The sequence below is a fragment of the Equus caballus genome, chromosome 9 (assembly GCF_041296265.1).
Source record: "Equus caballus isolate H_3958 breed thoroughbred chromosome 9, TB-T2T, whole genome shotgun sequence".
In the NCBI taxonomy this organism is placed as follows: domain Eukaryota; kingdom Metazoa; phylum Chordata; class Mammalia; order Perissodactyla; family Equidae; genus Equus; species Equus caballus.
The window spans coordinates 61,723,655-61,743,010 of NC_091692.1; the positions used below are offsets into that span (position 1 = coordinate 61,723,655).

Sequence of the window (19,356 nt, forward strand, 5' to 3'; positions counted from 1 at the left end):
ATACCAGTTAATAGGAATGACTTTAAGTCAACCTGCAAATTCCCACTTTAAAGTAGTAATGTGCTTTACAGTTTTAAAGCACTTGCATAAACATCCTGTAGTTTGTTCCCTACAGCAATCTTGTGTGGGAGACGGAGCAAGTAGTAATAATTTTATTTTACTGTTAAGGGAACAGTTTCAAGTTAAATGATTGCCCAGTTCATTCTTTAATTCAAAAAACTTTAATGCATGCCAAATATACTGCCAGGCGTGGACTGGATACTTTATTCTCATTTAGTTAAAATTTAAAGCAGCAAAATCCCAGCTAAGCGGTATTTTGTCCCATCTTGGTGGGAAGAGGATAATATTTTTGAAAAACATTTTGCTTCATGTACTTTTTTAGGCAAAAGAGCAAAACTTCGGACTGTGCATTAGGAAGACACATCTATTACTAAATGATAAATCATTCAATCTATTAGAATTCTGTGGTTAAAATCACTCCATCAATATAGTATTTATAGAATGCCTACCAAGTGGAAAGGGCAGTATCTGTAAATAAGGAAGATAGGTGACAGACAAAAAAATTTCTGTCCTCAAGAGGCTTAGGATGAGCTCTCTGGTAACCATATAAATATAAACATTAAAATCTATATAATAAACATCCAATCCCAGCATTTATCTGGCTGTCTAATAGACAATTTTCTATTAGATTCTAAATTTGTTTTCTTAAAAAAAGAGGGTGGGAAATTCCATTATTAAAAGAAAATATGACTTCATTTTAGTATTTTGATTAAATAGCCGAACAGAGACAATGAGAAAAACCAAACAGGGATAAAAGAAGACGTATACTCAATAAAGAAGGTGAACAGAGATCACCTCCAATAATTTGGAAATTAGATTACACCAAGAGTTAAAACCACCCCAAACCATGCAGAATTACTAAGATGATCTATCCAGGGGCTTTATCATACACTTCCGGTAGAGGAAGACGAGGGTACAGTTTCTGGTGGACCTCACTAAAACACGATTGTAAGTAACAAAGGTAAAAAAAAAAAAAAGGTCTGCTTGGAGTCTAGAAAGTTTTGTCAGAGAGCAAGAGTTTGGCAAGCACTGTCTAGGGTGGGTTTCAGTACTCCAGTCACTAGAAAGCACTTTCAGGTTTCACTAGAGCCTGAATTAAATAACCCTCAAAATGCTTCTCTTTATTATAAATCCATTTTGAACAAGCAATTTCCCAATTGATACATCCAATTAATAGTTGAGCCTTGAGGGTACCTTGACACAGGAAGTGGATGCTCTGGATGGTAGACTGAAGTATTCTACTCACTGGAAAGGTCTATCAGTCCTTTGTAGATTAATAAATACTTTGGGAAGGAAGCTGGTCATCAGGACTTCTATGCAGCTGTGGGTCTTGACATTGAATGGATATCATTGTCATATTTTAGGGAGGTACAATTGAGAATGTGCAAGACAGACTAAAAGCAAAGTCCATCCCTGGGGGGAGGCAGCTAGTAGAATGAGGAGAGGGAGTCAGAGGCTACCTCAGGAGGGAACAGGAGTGGCATCTGGAACTGGAACCAGAACCTGTTCCCTTGATCCATCAATCACCTGTCTTTATCTCTAACCAGCTCCTTTCTCTCAGATTAGAAACCTGTCTTTCTGATCAAAAATCAGAACAAACAAACTTTCCCTTAATGACATATTCCTCTTTAATTCACCTCTTTTCATGGCCAAGTTTTTTATTTTTACTTCTTGTGTCTCCTTAATTCCTCAACCCACTATGATATGCCTTCTTCGTCTCTATCTCTACCTCCACTCAAACTGCCGTGTCAACATCGCCAATGGGCCCTCTTCTACTTGACAGACCCAATGGACGTTCTTCAGGTCCATTTTGCTTGATATCTGCATAATCTTACCCTGTTTTCCTCCCTCTCTTTTTTTGGCACACTCTCTTGGCTTCTGGGTACAACTCTCTGGTTCTGCATAGCTCTTAGACTATTCCTTGTCTCCTCATCACCCTTCCCTGACCACCAGAACAGACTGGGTACCCTTACTTTGGGCTTTACCCTGACCACCCATCTGCCTCTACATTTACTACATTATATTAATATAGTGTGTTTATGAGCTGTCTCCCCAAATAAGTTGTAAGCTCCAAAAGAGAGCCCAGGTCCTATTTATCTATTTTCCTACCACAGAGCATGAATCCTGGCATATTGAAGGTGCCTTTTTTTTTAACCTAACCTCGGGGCAAAGACCAGCCAGGCTTGTGGACTGACCACACGGGATGGGGGCTAATAGGGAGATCTCAACCTGAAGTTCACATGGGCACCTAGGGCTGCATTCAAGTCCAGACGGCTTGGCCTGCTGCAGTGCGCTACTTCTAAACTTCACAGGCTACTGGAGGGAGTATTTCCTAACATATTAGCTAGGTGCTCATTTCCAGCGCTGAGCTTGGTGGTGGTAGACTTTAGTACCCAGAGTCAGGCAAGCAGGAACAAACAAGGACAGCTGGATAAAAGGAGTTTCTGGACCTCCAAAGCTGAGGACACTATTCAATGGCAAGCCCATTAATGTTCTGTGACTCTTCAGGGGCTATCAGACAGCTCCCTCCTTAGACTTTAATGGTATGATCGCTTCTGACAGAGGTCATTAAGGCTGCAAATAAAAGGCAGAAGGTAGAATATTTTTCAATTCCCTTTGACTTTTTGATTCACTGTTCTCATTTTTCTCTCCCATCATTTCTTTTTGGTCTTAAAAAATTGCTGTCTGTGTTTATCTGGCTTGCCTGTGTATATCTAATTTTAGATTGCAAGCTATGGGACAGAATAATGTCTTTATATGTGCAGCATCTCACTGTGGCTGCCTAAGAAAGTCTAATGACATCAACATCATTCAATTAATGTGTTTTTATCTTAGCAAATAAACTGTAAAGTTCTCCAGAGAACTTGTTCACTTGAACTTCACTAGAGATTTATAAATAATTTTTCAGGCTATATCCAGGATATATTCAGAATATCTCCAGAATATTTATAGTATTTCAAGTAATGTATGACAAATTAAAGTTGACTGGCCTTATAAGATCTTTAGGTAATGCTGAGAGATATATCTGACATGAATAATAAGGGAATATAGCAGCTCATTCCAAACTAAAGAGAAATACTTTCTGTACATCCTAGAAATAGAGAAATATTAAACAATATCCATGATAAGACCCAAACTATACAACCTCTAAAAAGATTAACAATCTACTTCATTGGTTTGCTGGGTTGGTGAGGAATACAGTGCCTACTCAAATTTGTAAATTGTCATGCCCATGATCAGAAGGGTTTTTTATAATAAGAGTCCCATTCAGAATTCATGTTTTCTTCCATATACATTAAGTAGTTTCCTCATACTAACCAAGAATGAAGAAAGAGGGGCTGGCCCAGTGGCACAGTGGTTAAGCGCACGTGTGCTGCTTTGGCGGGACAGGCCTCGCTGGTTTGGATCCCAGGTGCAGGCATGGCACTGCTTGACAAGCCATGCTGTGGGGACGTCCCACATATGAGGTAGAGGAAGATGGGCACGGATGTTGGCTCAGGGCTGGTCTTCCTCAGCAAAAAGAGGAGGATTGGCAGCAGATGTTAGCTCAGGGCTAATCTTCAAAAGAAAAAAAAAGAATGAAGAAAGGGATTTATAAAAGAGTTTAAAATTGGTTCTCACATTGTGTGTCAGATGATGTAACATGACATTAGTTCTGAGAAAATGGCTGCCAAGTAAGAAGACATAGATCCTGAAATAGAGACCCAATTAGGCTCATAAACATAGACTTAAACACAAACACATGTACACAGGGTATTTAATGACTTTGTTGTAGAAGAGAGTATGAAACTCAGAGAAATCTCAGAATACTTAGGTTTCCTACAATGTGCTCTTCTAATGGTGTAGCCACCCATGTTAAACCAGTGTATTTGTTATAATGATAACAACAGGGATGCCATTACCTACCTGATAGGATTATTGTGAAACCTGAATAAGATACTATATGTAAACTTAAACTACATAACATACAGTGCTACCATTTATTGAGCAACTCCTATTTCTATAAATATAACCACACGTCGATTTGGCAGACACTAAATTCAAATTCATGACAGAAGTATTAAAGAGAGATGTATACATACAGACATACAAAAGATACAACTGTCTCTGTCCTAAACTAATCTGGAGAACAGAAAAATGCAATGGCTACATTGAGACAATGTTAAACATTAGGTGAATAACAACACGACAAAACTAACAAGTCAGTTGCCCATCTAGGGAGTAGATTATGTGGGGAGAGGTCAATGTGAGAATTTGAAATGCATTATACTCTAAGACCATGGTTCCTAAGGCACAAATAACCTAAGTACATAAATTAAGGTATAAAGAACAAAAATACATTTCAAGCAAATAGAATGTTATTAATATTAAGAACTAATATTTATTGAGCATTTACATGCCTCCTCACAACAACTCTATCAGGTGTGAAACTACAGTATTGCCAACAAGGAAACTAAGGCTTAAAGAAGTCAAACAACTTTGATTTAAACATAGACAGTACAAGTTCAAAGGATGAGGTCTTTGATCTGGGAAGTAAGGGGGGCCAGTACTTGGAATAATAAGAGGAAAGGGCATTGTAAGGTGGAGAAAATAACATCAGGAATGTCATGGAGGTGGGAATAAGCAAGATGTGTTGAGGGTATGACAAAATACCAAGGCTAAAATGTGGCAGACAGAAGAGGGTAAAGGCAAATGAGAGAGTAAGAGACAGGGGCAAGTACAAGGAAAAATAGATTAGGGCTTAAGTATTGGAAAAACAGATTAGGGCTTGAGTATTGGAAAAACAAATTGGAGCTTGAATGAAAAGGGAGCATGGGATCTAATCTTGTGGCCTTGTGGTTTATTGGAAGGTAATTCTGGGGCAGTGTAAAAGTATTGCATTTAAAAGAGGAGAGACAAAGGGAGACCAATTAAGTTATTCTTGGAATGGTCCCACTTTTATTTTCCTGGAAATGAAGTCAAAGAAAACAAGTTCTTAGTGTCTAATGAAAAAAAGCACACCAGTTTATTCAGGAAGACATTTTTCCTATGGTAAATCTTAAACAGAATTTATTGTGTAGTTCTTTATATAAAGGACATTAAATTATAGAATTCATTCATTCATTTTCTACAAATCAAATATTCATTTAGGCCTACAGTGTATGCTCTTTCAGGCACTGCACATAAAATATTAAAACAAGTAAAGTCTCTGCCCTCATGGAGCTTACTTTCTAGAAATTTGGGCAACTGTCTTAGTGATTTTACAAAAAATGCGGGAACAGTTTTCGTGTGGATGTTTTTCTTTGGTCAACTCTTAATGATGACTAATTACAATCCAGCAAAGGTATTTCTGTTGAGAGCTGAATTTGACATAAGGCTATAGGAAACATTAGGAAACATATCTCAAATATCAGTGGGCTTTTTAGAAAAGGTAGATTGAAGTCACTTTCAAACTGAGGTCTCTGGTAGGTGACTAACAGACAACTATTCTGGGTTGGGGATTAAAAAAATGTTAATTTGTGTATATATATTTACAGATATATACTTCACTCATTCGATATAGCTTAACTGAGTGATATGTTAAGAACCTTGAAACTCTGCAGATATAGAAATGGACAAGAGAATCTCTATCTTAAAGAATGAATAATGACATTAACACTATTGAATTTACCTCTGTGTATGGATTTTTAAAAATCTTAGTGAATATATTGCCAAGTTCTCTATAAAACTTGACTGGGGCTGGCCCCTTGGCCGAGTGGTTAAGTTTGCATGCTCTGCTTCAGCAGCCAAGGGTTTTGCTGGTTTGGATCCTGGGCGCGGACCTAGCACTGCTCGTCAGGCCATGCTGAGGCGGTGTTCCACACAGCACAACCAGAAGGACCTACAACTAGAATATACAACTATGTACTGGGGGACTTTGGGGAGAAAAAGAAGAAGAAAAAACAAAAGATTGGCAAGAGATGTTAGCCCAGGGCCAATCTTAAAAAAAAAAAGACTGTTATAACGTCATTGGAGATTTATAAATAATTTTGAAGCTACTGCTATCTAGGATATACCTGAAATAACTTATACCTCGTGATGTGAGATAAATCAGAGTTGACTGGTTTCATTCGATATGTAAGTCTAACACTAAGAGACCTTTTTGATGTGAATAATCAGGGAATATAGCAATTCCCAACTGAAGGGTATACTTTCTGGAGACCCCTATAATGGTGAAATATTACAAGAAGGAAGAATAGTCTAACGGGGTGACAGACATGATTGCTAACAATTACAATGCAACACAATAAGTGGTATAGTAGTAGGGTGAGCACAACTCTGGGTACACAAAGCAGGTGCATTGAACTCAGCTCTGGGTGTTTGGGGCTGGGGGCATGAGAGGAACAATCAGGCTAAGTTTCCCTAATTTAATAACAGCCACCATTTAGCGAGCGTGTTTTCTCAACAAACAGCTCAAGGGAGGAGCAAAGTGAGGCCCAGAGACGAACAGCACACAGCTAGAGCTCAGGTCCAGGCCCACTAGCGGTGCATTCAGTGATGGTGCCACCTCCTCTGGGTTTGGCCCTGATAGAGCACTGCGGCAGCTCTCGTGAGTCATTAAGTGACTCATCTGTCAGATTAAATGAGGAAAACCAGTTCTGGTCTTGTGTTATTAATTATTAGGCAACTCCTGTAACTATGGTTCATTGACTGATTTTGTTTTTTCTTTTAGGAAACCAACCAGGTATGAACAACTTCCTTCTAAAAATCTTTCTTTGAGCTCATTCATAGGTTGAGCAAGAAAATGTATTAATGCTAAATGGTGGATAACTGCCTATGTCCTCACAAATGTCCATTGAATGATTGCAGTGACAGAATTATGTGTGTAGGTACCTGTCCAGTGTGTCTCTGACTTGGAAATCTAAAATTGTATAGTCTGGATTTTAAGCCTACTAGAATTACTCCAGGTTTACTTCATGATACCCTTTCCTTTCCACTAATAATTTTGGAACATTGTCCATTTATTTCCATATAAAAATCTATTTTTAAAAGATAATGTGAAGATAGCCTATCTGACTGTCTATCATTTGACTATTGATAAGATAATTTGCATTTGAAAAACAAAATCCTAGTTTCTTGAGAGGAAAAAGTGAGAAGCTGAGGCTACTACATCCAAGAACTCAGAAGTGTTAGTTATCTGCCTGCTGATGTGCTCATGTGGACAAAGACAAGAGGATCAAACTATACTGTTGTAAGTGTTATATAAGCATGCAAAATGAAGACTTGAGTGGCAAAATAATTGGCCTGGACATCCTTAGTGAGATGCATTCTAAGAGAAAAGCAAAGAAAAATTTGAATGTCATGTAATAGTTTCACTGTTAGTATTAATATTTATATTACTATTTTATGATTTTATCATTAGATAAAAGAAATAAGTGATTATGCTAACTTTGTTAAGAATCCAACATTTTTCTTTAGAATGATAATTGAATGTTTCATTGAACTATAAAAAAGGGAAATATAATTATAAATTGGACAAAGAATAAAAATTGAAGTAGGTATACTGTAATGTGAGAACTAAGTTGAAAATGTTAATATAAACTAATGACATTTAGTAAAGTATACCTTTTTGAACTCTGTTCAATGAAATGACCAACCAATAATATTACTCCACCATGATGAGCCTGAGCACATGCACTCCTAATGCCTAAATTTGGGGGTCTAATACTATTTTTCACTTAAAGGAAACAATATGACTTAGGAAAGTGGCTGATTCAAGTCTGGGTCTAGGAAGGTACAGATGAGTCTTTGAACATTTTATTGAGCCAGAAAGCAAGAATGCTTTCAAAAATAATGATGTTGCATGGAAGAACACAGAAGCCAGTTTAAAGGGACACTCATTGGCAATTTGAGCATCAAAAGGAAAATGATGACTATGGTTAGTTGAAATGTGTTAATTTGTGAAAAGCTAAGTTCATAATGATAGCAAAAATGAGAAATTTGATGAGTTGTACTAAAGAAGTTGAATATAATTGAATCTTATTACTCATCCTTAACATGTTAGTACTAATGACTCACTTATTGAATGAGTGCAGAATATCAAATTCAGTAAATTTCAAGTATGTTAGTTTTGCTTAATCTAAGTTTACATTTAGAAAAATAATTCTTAACTCTTAGGCCATAACTGCCAGTGTCTGTACTAGTGTGAACTGATTTTTGGGAGTGACAAAATTACACCCCTACCTGCCTTAGAAATCTAATGCTGGGAGTTTTGATTGGCCCTCAAAGTGCCATTCCAGTGAGTCATCTTGGGGAAATTAGCACTGGAATATATTAGAAGTATTGTACTCCTGAGTCTCTATGTATTGATCAGCTAAGTTTTAAGAGCTGGTTCATAACCCTGGTGGTATTTTACCTAAGTCTATAGCAGGCGGTCTGATAGGACTTTGTATGATGTAGAAATGCTCTATATCTGTGCTGTCCGATATGGTAGCCATTAGTCACATGCAGGTGATGGCTATTGAGCACTTGAGATGTGGCTAGTGTGACCAAGGAACTGAATTTCAAATTTAATTTTATTTAAAGTTAAAGTTAAATAAACAAAGCCTCGTGACTACTGTATTGGATAGCATAGGTCTAGATTTTAAACCTCCTTTTAATTATATAGAATAACTTTAGATTCACCCAGAGATGCAAATTCCTTCTCACCAATTCTGGAACATTGTCCATTTACTTTAAGATAAAGATCTGTATTGAAAAAATTTAGGATTACAATTTTTTTGAATAGGTAACACATTCGTGTTGTTTAAAACATTAAAAAATATAAAAAGGTACACAGTAAGAATTCTCTCCCACTGTATTCCCCAGCTACCCAGGTCTCTTTACCGTGGGTGTGACCAATGTTATGAATTTCTTACGTATCCCAAAGGTACTTTATACATAAACAAGTAATGATAGCACACGTTTGTTGTGCACAAACCTTTTTCCTCAACTTATTTTAGGGATCACACCATATGAGTACAACAGTCTCCTTCCTTATGACTGTATAGTCTTAAGAATCATTTAAAGGATCTCTGAAGGTGGCCTGTCTGCTATCTTGACAAGTGATGAGATAGCTTTCATTTGGAATGTGAAGAATCCTAATTTCACAAATAGATGAAGATAGCAGGTAGAAGCTATGGCAGCCCCTTACTCAGTGTGTCCCGCTCGTATGGAGGAGGCCCAAATATAAAAATGCCTAGTCCTTTTTCTTTGAAACTTATATTTTGAACCAAGTCATGCTAAGTTTTGTAGAGTGACCCAAAATATTATATTATAATACTATGACTTTTTAAAAAATAGCATAATTATAATTTCAATAATATGTAAGCCCCTTTAGTGGCTTTCCATTGCACGTAGAATAAAATCCAAACTCCTCACCAAGGCCCACCACATTTTGCATGATCTGTCTCCAGACTTCTCCTTAATCACTAGGCTTCAACTACATAGGTCTCTTAACGCAGCCAGCCCTTTCCTGCCTGAGGGTCTTTGCACTGGCTCCTCTCGCAATACGGCATGCTCTTTTCTGGACTCTTTCTGTGACTCTCAGCTTAAATGTCACCTCCTCCTTGATGTCTTTCCTAATGTGCCATTTATAGTGCTCCCTCACCCTGCCCCCACACTACTACTATCTTCATAGCACTTATTATAATCTTTAACTATTTTATTTATGTATTATCTCTCTCCCATTAGAATGTAAAATCCTTGAGAACAGGAACTTGAACTCTCTTCACCAATGTGTCTCCAGGACCCAAAACAGTCCTTGGCATACAGTTGGTGTACAATTAATATTTGCTAAAACAAAAAATGTTGAATGAGAAAATATTTAATGCATTTCAAATATAGCACCCAGAACTTGAGACCATTTGGACAAGTGCCATGCCTTTCAATAGTCCCTCATAATTGAATAAACATAATAAATTCCTCTAAAAGGAATACTGTTTGTATATGAGGTTTTTGATTCCATTAATATTTATCTGGAGTCCTATTTGCTTCTTTTGTATATCAGAGATGTTCAGCACATTTGAATCACTAAAGCTACTTGTGCCTGCCATGATATGCCGTCTATGAAGTGATGCTGCTTATGTAGTAATGGTATGTGTCCTTCATCTTGTCATCTTTTTGAGTCACTAAGTCAACATGTATTGGTCATTATAGAAACATTTATTAGTCAAGTGCTTACCTTGTCATTACTTAAAAATATACATTTACATGGTACTTTACATTTTGTAAAAAGGTTTTCGTTGATATCAATTTATTTGACCTTCACAATCCCCTCTACCCTGTAAGGCATCTTATGGCCATTTTACTGGTGAGGTTACTAGAACTCAGTAAAGATTAAATTTTGCTTAAAACAATGTAACTGGTGAAAGATACAGCTAATGAGTGAACTCAACTCTTCCAAGTCCAACGTCCAAGTCCAGATCTTTGGCTTTTTCAGCTACACCACAGCTACTCCATCACTATGCTTGAATAAAACTTGGCAGTTTACAAAGCACTTCCACATAAACAATCTCATTTGATCCTCTTTACAACCCTTGTGGTTGACAAGGCTGGTAAAATTCCTTCCCTGAAGAATTTAGATAATATCTTTAAGGAAACAATACACATGCAAAACTGAAGACATTGTTACAGAGTAATATAGCACATGGAAATTAATTATGGAAATGTATACAGATGCCAAGGAGATTGTGAATTGTACATAGCCAGATGAGATCTATTACAAACCCCAGGAAGAGGTGAAGGCTAACAGAATTTGGAAGGAGAGGAAGAAACTAGATTCGTGGGGCCAGAAACAAGAGGAATCCAAGCTTTCATTATGAGGCAGTGGCTATGCAAACATGTGCCTGAGGGCACAATGTCATGTGGAGAACATGCCCAGCAAATTATCTTGACAAAAATAGAGGGGGTCCATCAAGAAACAGTGAAAGCTGAGGATGCTAAGATGAGGAGTACTGCTAGTTGGTAGAAGACCTTAGATGTCAAGGGGAGCTTGGATTTTATTTGGCAGACACTGGGGAGTTGGTAAAAGCTCACGCACATGAGACATTAGAGATGAAAACAAAGTTTGATGCCTTTTCTGGCAGCTATGTGTAGAATGAATTGCAGCAGGGGACTGACCGAAGGCTAGTGCAGTGATCCTGGTATAAGGTGACATGGTCATAGACTGTGGGGTGACTGAGGAGAGGGGAAGGAAAGAGGACCTTGCAGAGAAAGGCTCATCGGGCTGGATGATAGATTCAGGGTCAGGGAGAAGGAGAGGAAACAGTGAAAAACGACTGCAAGGTTTCCAGCCTGTTGAGCTGGGCTGACTGTGGTGCAATAAAGACAGTATTTCTGAAGGGAAGCCTTGTGGCTGAGGTCTAGAGCAGAGAGGTGGGGATAAGAGAGTGTTGAGCTAAGGTTTTGCAGTGCAAAGTTGAAGGTGCTGCGGGCTGTTTAGTTGAATGCTTGTAGGCAACCAGAGAAACAAGTCTAGAAAGAAGATAAGAAGTCAGAGTTTATATCATGTCATTTTTATTAACCTCTGACTCTCTTTCCCAGACTGCACACTTGCTGCCTACTCACACAGCCTCAAATGCTCTTTTCTTGGCAATTCTCTATTGAGAAGAATTCACATTTATAGATTTGGATATTTCTCTGTGAACTTTCCCTATGGTAGCATAAAAAAAGAAAAAGGAAAGGATTTTAAAAATGCATTAAGACTTTTCACTCTGAAACGATTATTTAGAAGTTAATTTGGCTTAAAAAAATAATATTTCTTTAAATTCAAAATCTTGTGCTTAAGCTTTCGTATTGAATATATCCATTTTATTATTCCACGTATAAATCTAGCAAATTGATGTCTGATCCATTTGGTTAATCATTTTAAACTGCATTTATTAATTTAATAGTTTATTTTTTTCAAACACATCAATTTTCTGATTAACAAACCCTCCCAAATTCTTAAGTAAATCTCATAAAATAATTAAACAAATACATATGGTGAGTGATAAGTTCTCTTAAAATTTCCAATACCGCATATAAACTTTAAAAAAATTTTTAACTTAAGATCAAAAGTCTAAATCAACTAGCCAGTTATACACTTTAATTCAGCATTGCAAGGCTACTTTCCAGATACTTTATTAAACATTAAAAGTGTTTCTAGGAGCCCGCTCAGTGGCACAGTGGTTAAGTTAGTAAGCTCCGCTTCGGGGGGCCCAGGGTTCACTGGCTGGGATCCTGGGCGTGGACTTACACACTGCTTATCAAGCCATGCTAAGGCAGGTGTCCCACATATAAAAAAAGTAGAGTAAGGTGGGCACAGATGTTAGCTCAGGGCCAGTCTTCCTCAGCAAAAAGAGGAGGATTGGCGGTGGACGTTAGTTTAGAGCTAATCTTGCTTGGAAAAAAAAAAAGTTCCTATTAAATACTACTAAACATTAAAAGTATTTAAAACATTAAATGCATTTAAAATGTCAAATATACAGATTCTTTAATACAAAAAAAATAATACTATGAGGTTTGATTTCCTTCATTATATCTCTATTTAATTCTAAATCGTCCCAGGATTAAGACATACATATCCACTAAGAAAACAATATTGTCATCCCAAGCAAATCTAGGAACACCTTCCCAAGAAATGTGTGGGTTGGCCTTCTTACCTAGGAGGTTTCTCTATGGTCAGAGTGTCTTTTGGCTTCTGAGTCTTCAATTCTTGCCTTCTCTCTTTCGTATCCTGAAGAAAGGGGTTTAGCTTTCTCTGTGGAAGTAGAGTCAGCCAGACTCCAGTTCTGTACTTTCTTGCCAGCCACCTCCTTAAAAGCTGGCTTCTTCCCTTTCTCAGGATTCTGGAGCACTCAGGAAGCCTCTGAGGCCCTGAACTCCTGCCTAAAGGCCTGGACTAAGCCAGGTCTTGTTGATAATTCACTGCAGCCTGAACCTCTTGGATCCTTCATCAGCCAGTAGTGGGGAGAAAAAAATGTATTGTTAAGATTAAAGGCAGTCAACAGACTTCCCTTAGAAGAAAGAACTGTGTTTAGCTAAAGAACTAGACTTAGCAAAGCCCTTTCTTAGGCCATTGTGATTGTCAAGGTAATCCTAGGTGATGGCCTGAATAAGAGTCAAATGGCTCGACGTGATGAAGCATAAATTTTGAGTTCCAGAGGGCAGTCAGAGAGGAAAGGAGAGAACAATTAGAGTAAATAGGGAGAGAGAGGAGCCAAGCTCTGGGGATAAGGTGGGTGTATGGACTCTATGGGGAGGGACCTGTGAAAATTCTTGGTGACAGGAATGATACTTCTAGGAACTGGGGTATGTAATGTTCATGATAGTTTGTTCGGTGCTGTTTCCCTCCCTGTCAGGACCATAGCAGTGTCGTATGAAAATTAATCTGACAGTGATGAGTTGTGGCTGGATCAGAGCTAGGAGAGATTTGGGGTGGAGGACAGTCGGGAGCCAATCACAATTGTCCAGGAATGAAGACTTTAACTATTGTGGTATTGACTGGAAAGGAATGGAAGTGACAGATGGAGGAGACTCAGGGACATCTGTAAGAGCAGGAGTTGGAGCCAAAGTGAGAGAGAATGAATGGTGAGAGCACTCACAGAAGGAATGAAGTCAGACAATTGTGGGCAGAGTGGGCAGGAAGGAATAGACTGGGTAGAGAGCATGAGGCAGCCATGTTGAATATGATAGCCAGGACCTTCAGGCGGAATGCTATCGCTGGAAGTTATACCATAGCAGTAATATTTGAAACAGTGTGAATTTCGAGGGACTGAATTTAGAGAGGAAAGAACAGGCTGTGCACCACAGGACCTTTGCAAGCTCTGTACATTAGAATTAGGGAGATGGGGAAAGGGGCAAAGAACCCCTGAGGAAAGGAAAGAAGTGGTGTGAAAGAGAGGTGATCTTGGATATTGCCAAATGGTAGAGACCTAAGGACAGAATAAATGAACTTATCCCAACATATATGAAAAATACAATTCAGTTTAGTTCCTTAGCCACATATTAAACAACTTTGATGTGTTAGACCCAGAGAATACAAATATAAATAAAACAAGGTACCTGAGGCTGACCCAGGTAAGGCCACCTCCTAACATCGGGGAGAATCTATCCAGAAAACAGGTCTGCCTGCACGTGGGTGGGGATGTGTGCTTGGGGAGTGCCATGGGTCAATTCTTAAATTTTACGGCATATCACACTCACCCTGAGGGGTTGTTAAAACACAGAGTACTGGGCCACACTCCTAGAGTTTCTGATTCACTAGGTCTGGGGTGGTGCCTGAGAATCTGCATTTCTAACAAGTTCCCAGGTGACGCTGATGCTACTGGTTCTGGCACTGTACCTAAGAACCACTACTCTAGGTTGATGGTGAGATGGGGCTGAAGGTGTGAAAGCACAGGAAAACCAGTCTACCCTTTGCCTTCCTTCTCTACAGGTCTCAAGGTCTGACCACTGAGGTTCCATCACTTCCTTTGTTGTCTTCTCACCACAATCTTAACAATGGCGGTGGCAACTTCTAACTCTAAAAAATTGTTTAAAAGGCTGCTGCTTTTGCAAAGTGTGCTGGGTTGGAGGTGGAGGAGGGGAATCACTTCTTAAACCTCTTGCCAACCCCCTACCCCCTCACCCTGCTTCCCTTGCAAGGCCCTGGCCCCCTGCTTCTGATAATGACTGATAAATGCTCAAGTTTCTAGTTTCTATTTGGCTGCTACACAGAGGCCTCCAACATAACCTGGAAGTACAGTTGAGTTCTTAAACTATGAAATCCACATTTAAAGGATCAAAACATAAACCACAAGGATGGCCTTTGCTACAGGCCTCTTCAGTAACTTCACCAAAGGATTAATGAGAGAGAAGCACCCAGATCAGGAGCCAGGGAAGCTTGGTCAGCCAGGGAAGTGAAAGGGGATTCCAGAGGCTAGCATTGGCAGTGACTTTCCTGGCTTGGCCTGGGAACAGGGACCATAAGTTAACTGACTTCTAACACTATGATCCTGTTGGCAAGCTCATTCCTGACGTAGAGAGAGAGGCATCAAATTATTTGGTCTGATTCCATGAGTTGTTGGATTTATCTAGTTTCAGTGGTTCTGATTCTCGGGCATCTCCATAGGTAGGTCTCTTTGTAAGGAAAGAATGCACTGGTTTCTCACACTCCGGTATTACGGTCCTTTAGAAAGTTATAGTTCTTATTGTAGTTAATCTGTTGGTATTCTGACTTTATACATTTTTCAAGAAGTTAGTGAATTTGAGCCTGCCCCTAAGAGATGGGTCTGTTCTCAATATGCTGATGAGTTCAGGTTCTGAAACTGCCAGGTTGAGTACCAGACCCTGGACTGGTAAATTCACCAAGGGAATGTCTTAGGAGACCGCTAGCCTTCCAGATTATTCCCTAGGACACATGGTCACAGAGCATGATGACAAGGAGCCACAACCCACCATAAAGGTTCAGAAGAGGGTTCTTGGAGATGATAACATCTGAGTTATATCTTAAAGACTGAGTAACAGTTTTTAGGTAAAGTGGGGTGGGCAGGGCATTCTCACCATGATCCAGGACACAGAAAAGAGAATTAGCATGGTGAGTTGTAGGAATTGAAGTGTAAGTTAGGGGGTGGCTGGAGAAATAGATAGGGGTCAATTCAAGGAGAACCTTGAGGCTCATGGGTAAGAGGAAGTCATTTGAGTTTTTTAAGAAAGAGAATGACAGAGCAAATTTGGATTTATCACTCTAGCTCTAGGTGGATTATGATTTTAAGCAGGACCTTGTCCAGAGGCAGTTAAGGGGTTATGGTCCAGAAGAAATATAGTTTGTTCTAAACTATTATAGTAGAGAAGAAACATTTAGGAAGCAAATGCCAGCAGGATTAATATTTGGACACACAATGTCAAAAGGAAGGATAAGGGAGACAGAGGAGTCTAAGAGGACCCCCAGATTCTAGTTTGGGTGTTGGACTGGATGCCAATGCCATGAACTCATACATGGAATACAGGGAGGAGTATCCCAGGGTTTATTTCATAGAACCCAGGGGGTGGGGGATTAAGTGGAGTGAAAATAATGAGATTAGCTTTGAAAATGTTAATTTGAGGTATCTGTGGGATTTCCAAGTTGAGATGTATAGCATTCAGTTATATATAGTTTCTGGGCACTCAGAGGGGAAGTCAGTGCTAACCATAAAGATTTGTAAGTTACCCACATAGAGGTAGTAGTTAAAGTCTGAGACAGGTTGAGGCTGCCTGGGCAAGACAGGGAAGGACAATGATCTGAGCAAAAATCCCTGGGCAGCAACTTTTAGGGGGTGGGTGGAGGAAGAATTCTTGTAGAGGAACAAAAGTCCCGATACCAGAAAGGAGAAGCAGAGTGGAAGAATTTCAGGAGCCAAGAGAACAGTTCCAAGGAGGAGTGGTGGCAACTCCCAAGAGAGATCCAGGAAACAAGGACTTAAAAGTGTCCATTGGATTCTGTACAAAGGGAGCCTTCAGTAACCCTGGGAAAGGTGGTCCCAGAGGTGTGGCGGGAGGGAATGGGAGAGGAGGAGGTGAAAACAGTGAGTGTGGATCATTCTTTTGTAAGGCTTGCTGAGCTTCTCCATCCTGAGATACTGGTGTAGACCACATCATTTCGGTGGGCCCTCTTTTCTTTCTGCCTTCCTTCTTGCCTAGGAGCCAAACAATTGGGAACAAGAACGCTAAATTAGATAGGAAGAACCGCTGAGGGCAATACTGGTAGAGAATTCAGGGTGACCTCTTCCCCAACGTCACTCCACTTTCACTAGATGGCTCTAACCTTTTCTGTCTTTTGCTTCCCTCCACTGGTGGATGATGGATTGCAGTCTCTCACTCCAACAGAGACCCCTCTCATGGAGGAGCAACAAGCCAAGGGGCTCCGCAGGAATGATTCCAGCTCTCAGTGATGCAATCTGTCTGGGAACGAGAGGAAGACCATCTGTTGACCCTCAGAATCAACGTGCTTTCCTGAACCTCTTTCCCTGTAGTTAGTGCCCCTGCTCTGTTTTCTGCATACCTTGCCAAGCCCCCCAATTTCTAGGGTCTAGAAAGCCTCCACTTTATGGAGTATGAGATTCTCCATCATTCCCCTGGGGCCTAGGCTTGTTCCTGCTCAGCCCCCACTGGACAATGGCTTTCTGGAGGAGAGGCCGAGGATGGGACTTGGGACTTATCTAGAATACAGTCCTCTAAATTCAGGCTGAAGGGGGACCCCCAAGATGTCCTTCCTTCCCAGGTCAAACTTGAACTCAATTAAAATGGTGTGTATGACTCTTCTGAAGGAAGGCTGGTCTTTCACCTGGCATCCCCCTAGGCTCTTAAAAGCAGGGAAGAATGAAGAGGAAGTGGGCCCCTTCCCTTCATCACTGGTCACCGTTGAATCCTTCCCACCCTGCCCCAGGCCTCAGCTGGAATCCAAAGTCTTCCCCATTTACCACCAACACGGAAGGGGGGGGGGGGGGCGTCTACTTAGCTTGTGGCCTTGAGCAGATTCTAGAAGTTCTGTCCCAGCCTGAGGGGTGTGACCAGTCACCCAGGCTCTTTAAGTTTGTATATTAAAACTTTTTATATTAAAAAAAAATTGTTAGAAAAGAAGGCAAAAGAATAGGAGGTGGTAGAGGACACAAGATTCACTGATAGACTTTTGTTTTTAGTATGAAAGACATGAGCAAGCCCGAGAGCAAAGAGCCAATGGATGAAAGAGAGAAAAAGTTAATGATGGAAGCAGGTCCTGGAGGAGACAGGTTGAGAGATGCGAAGGGATCACCCACAGAGGGGCTGGCTCCAAACAGGAAGAGAGAGACTCATCCTTTGAGACCAGTGGATGCTGATGTCACATAGAATCAGATGGGACTAGCCACATAAGACATTCTTGGGGAAGATCATCTGAATTTTAAGTGGACCCCAAGTCATTTAACAAACTAGAGAATGCCTACTTGGTGAAAACCATTCACATATATCATTACATTAAATCCTCACAACAACCCTATGAGGTACATATTGTTCTGATTTTACTCTAGAGGAAAGAGCCTCAGAGAAGTTAAGCAACATGTCCTAGGTCACACAGTTTACAAGAAGCGGACCTGGGCTCTGAATCCAGGCCTGTTTAGCACATGTTCTTTGTATGACCTCACGTCACACCATGGTGCCTTAGAGCAAAGTGGAGGTGGTTGTGCCTGTCATAGAAAGCCCGTATGAGTGGTCTTAGGGGACAGTGAGTTTTTTAATCTCTGAAATTACCACAGAGGTGTTATCTAGGTATAGATCGTGTTCTGGATTCCAGATTTTCTAGTTTGTCTAGAAATCTGTCCAGCTGTAGCAAACAGCACAGGCCCACTTAGGGCCTCCAAGAGTCAGATGATAGCCTGGTTAGAATTTGAGCTAAAAATAAGCTAACTACCTCCTGATTTTGTGCCTTATATTCATTAAAGAGTGTCTTTTTGATAGTTGAAAGTGTGGCAAGGGATGGAGAAAATATTTTCAGTCCTGAAGATTCTTAACCAGTACCCATGACTAAGTACCATGAATTAAATGATCCTCTATCAAACTGGTAATAGTGGCTGCATCTGGCAGAAGGGACCTAGGGGATGTCCAGGGATATTGGCCTACGTACATATGTTATTGAGTCAAATGCACTTAAAATTGTATCTCTATATTACGGCAAAACTGAGTTATTACATGCGAAGTCCTCAGGTAACACTTCTGCCTGCAGTGGTTCTCCTCAAGTGCAGTTACTAGAAGAGTAGACAGACACCGCGGGGGGCTCCGTGCTGTACGACGCAAAGTGCGCGCAGTCTCTGGACCGGCATTCACAGATTCTCATGATCCGCTCTGCTGGAACCGCTCTCCCCCATCACGTCAGCAGTTCCCACGTGGAGCAGTGGGGAAAGATGGTGCAAGGAAGAAATCAAAGCTTCCTTCTGGAAACATGAGCGTTCTAGGAATTAACGCTGGAAGGAGGAGAGCAGGTTCCTGGGCTTACACGGTTGTTGTACGAGGCTCTCTCCTGAAGCTGGACTAGAGATCGAATGATTCAAGGGCTGATGATACAGGAATGCAGGGGTGGAGTGAAAAGAAAGAGTAAGGCTACTATGGGGGCAGGTTTTTAAGAAAGTGCCTGGAAATATTGGAAAAGGCTAAAAAGCTAGGTCGAGGCCAGTTTGTGGGAATTGGGACCCTCCCCAAATCTTGCGTTTTCCATGAAGCTCTCAGAACTGGCCAGAAGAAAGACTTTCCCTTTCCTTGGCTTTGATGAGTCTAGACTTGGAATTCTATTAGTCACCCTCCCCCGACCTCTAATTCATTCTAAAATAT

General features: G+C 40.2%; 1 long non-coding RNA gene across 1 annotated transcript; it reads left to right on the forward strand.

Moving 5' to 3' along the window:
* The first annotated feature begins 5,844 nt into the window (after positions 1-5,844).
* Positions 5,845-17,323, forward strand: LOC111774988 (uncharacterized). The gene is made up of 3 exons (XR_002810391.2): positions 5,845-7,270; positions 10,067-10,152; positions 16,869-17,323. It is a non-coding gene; the product is annotated as an uncharacterized lncRNA (long non-coding RNA).
* Positions 17,324-19,356: the final 2,033 nt, after the last annotated feature.